General features: G+C 42.1%; 1 protein-coding gene across 1 annotated transcript in view; it reads right to left on the bottom strand.

Moving 5' to 3' along the window:
• The window catches only part of UTP14A (UTP14A small subunit processome component), a 25,505-nt gene that overhangs the window by 12,924 nt on the left and 9,481 nt on the right, over nucleotides 1-3,100 (bottom strand).

Here is a 3,100-nt window from a genome sequence, read left to right as displayed (position 1 = left end):
AGTTTTAACAGTCTAAACCAGAATACTCCTTGTCCTGTTATGTACATTTGAAGCACATAACTACCACCTTATAGTTTGGAATCTGAGATACCTACCATAAATCTCCTTTGAAGAATATTTCTAGAGGGAAGGGGAAGTTAGATTTTTTTTTAAAAAAGAATTATTTATTTAATTTTGTTATTATTATTATTTTAATTTGCTATAGGGCATGTGCACTCACCAGAGAGACATACAGAGAGAGGGAAAGTGAGAAAGCAAGCCAGTAGGTCTCGGGCTCAAACTGTAGTCGACCATGTGTGAGTCCAGAGTCCCAACCACCACGCCACCTGCTGGCCTCAGGAGGTTAGATCTTAAGACAGCATTATTGGCCACTTACAGCCTAACTATAGAAATAGATCAGCATAATGGCTCAGAGGGAAACCCCAACATTTTTTAAACCATAGCTAGCTGCTATGAGTCATATTATGTACGTATTTCTTGGTATCGTTAATTACTGATGAAAGGATGTAAGAAAAATTCAGTATTCCTTGGTGTGTTCTATAAATGTAGTTTTTTTTAAAAAAAGATTATTTAATTTAATTTACCTTATCATTTTTTAGTATGCTACAGGATTTAATGCACTCACGAGAGGTGGGGAGGGGGTGGAGTGAGAAAGCAAGCCACCAGGTTCGGGACTTGAACTGAACTATGGTTGGTCACGTGGGAGTCTAGCTCCTTAACCACCACGCCACCTGCTGGCCCCTCTACAAATGTAGTTTAAGGTGGGATGTATGTTTTAATTTCCCGAGGTGGTGTCTATATGTACAAAAGGAACGGGCTATGAACTAGTCGGTGTCGATAAGAGACCCTGTTTGTTGCTTAACTGACACTGTGAGGATGGCTAGAAGAATCAGGCCAATCATGCCATGGCCCACCCCAATGAGGCACAAAGACAGTCCTAGGCAACAGAGCTAGTTTCAAACTTCCTGCAAACATGTGTGGTTTCCTTCCATAGCCATATATGTCATGGTCAGCACTAAACTTACAAATACCTGGACGGATGCATAAATACACACCGTCACACATTACCCAGTGCTACTGACTGAGCCATAAACCTATTCTGTCAAGCAGTAGAGGTGCATGTTTTTCCATTTTCAGTGTTTGCAGTGGCGATCAATCACAGGCTACGAAGTGACTTATATTACAGCGTTGTAACCTCCCTTCAATTCAAGTTACAGACATTTATTGATTACAGCTACATTCCGGGCACTTATGTGGGGTGCTAGGAATATACAGTTGATTAAGGGACCAGTAGATAGATGGTGTAATGGTTATATCACTGGATTCCCATGTAAGTTGACCATGGTTCGAGTCCTGGATCCGGTGCTTAAAATTCACACAGGGCACACATACATGTGTACCCAAGAGAATGGTGAAGGGATTGCAGCATGGGCATTTCCACTGGGGCTGATTTCTTGCTTTCTGTCTCTCTGGCGAGCACACGTGCCCTATACCAACAATCTCTCTTTAAAATGTGATATTATCTGTTTAAGATATTTTATAGTTTAATCAACTGGACTAGGGAGAAATGTTCACATATTGAAATATTCACTTTGTAAGCTAAAAAGGTGATTGAATGTATAAAAAAATGAAATTAAAAAAAGGAAAAAATCTTTTTTTTTTTCCGAGAGGTTTTTGCTATAGGGCGTGTATGCTCGCCAGACAGACAGTCAGAGAGATAGAAAGCGAGAAATCACCCCCCAGAGGGGATGGCCATGTCGCAATCCCTTCTCCTCCATTCTCCTCGGGATCTTGGGCACGCATGCCCACACACCTGGCGTGAGTTTTAAGCCACCAGGTCCGGGACACGAACCGCGGTCGACTACGTGGGAGTCCAGCGACATAGCCATTACGCTAACTGCTGGTTCCCGCAAATTCAATTTTTTTAAAGAGAGATTTTTGCTATAGGGCGTGTGCACTCGCCAGAGAGAAACAGAGAGACAGAAGGTGAGAAATCACCTCCCCGGGGGGATGGCCACGCCGCAACCCCTTCTCCTCCACTCTCCTCTCGGGATCTTGGGTACGCACGCACATGTGCTTGGTGTGAGTTTAAGCCACCAGGTCCAGGACTCAAACCGCGGTTGGCTACATGGGAGTTCAGTGACATAGTCATTATGCCAACTGCTGGTTCCCCCCACCACCTCTATTTCTGAGGACACACTGAGACTATGGTTTTGAGGAAAACTCTTTGTGAAATGCTAGTGTAAACTGCTAACAGAGGAAAGGAGAGAGGGCAGGAGATGGGACCTTAGATCATTTCTAGCACTTTGTAGTTTACAAATGCTTTCTTATGCATTAGCCCATTCAGTTCTTCTCGGTTACGCTTCAGTGGAATTTAGCAAGTTAGCCCAAAACTAGAGTGTGGACAGTTTTGATTCTCAATCTCTAAAACTCCTGGTATATACTAACTAGTCCTTAGTACTCTGGACTAAGTTGTAAGGAGAGAAATAGGAGTTGCTAGTCAAAAACACATCCCTGAACTCAGCAGTTAGATTTCTCTGTGCAACCCTGGCATCATTTCTCAAAAATAAACCTCAAAGGGGGGCCAGCAGGTGGCATGGTGGTTAAGGGCACTGGACTCCCACATGGCCAATGGCGGTGCAAGTCCCAGACCTGGGGGCTTGCTTTCTCACTTTCCCTCTCTCCTTCTCTCTCTCTCTCTGTCCCTCTGTGGTCAAATTAAAAGAAAGGAAGAAATAATTAAATAAAGTTAAATAAAATGATTCTTTAAAAAAAATATTAAAAATAAATAAATAAAAAATAAACTTCAGAATGAATGAATGGCATATGTATTCAATGTGTAGCACCCTGGCCGCGTTCTGTCTTAAAGAGGTTTCATCATTCTTAGTGTTAACTCCTCCACCGCCACCTCATTTTTAATAACCACTCAGCATCTTCCTGCTATCTCCAAAATACAGTTATTTGGAAAAAGCAAGGTGTAGAACAATACAGGGCAGCAGACTGCTACTTTTTGATGAAAAATGTAGGTAGGCATGAATCTATAAATAAAACTCTGAAGTCAACAATAACAAAAAGTTACTTCTGGGTATAGGGATTTAAA

The sequence above is a fragment of the Tupaia chinensis genome, unplaced genomic scaffold (assembly GCF_000334495.1).
Source record: "Tupaia chinensis unplaced genomic scaffold, TupChi_1.0 Scaffold144058_1, whole genome shotgun sequence".
In the NCBI taxonomy this organism is placed as follows: Eukaryota; Metazoa; Chordata; class Mammalia; order Scandentia; family Tupaiidae; genus Tupaia; species Tupaia belangeri.
Note: the sequence above shows the minus strand (reverse complement) of the source record. Positions and strands in the feature narration are given on the sequence as shown.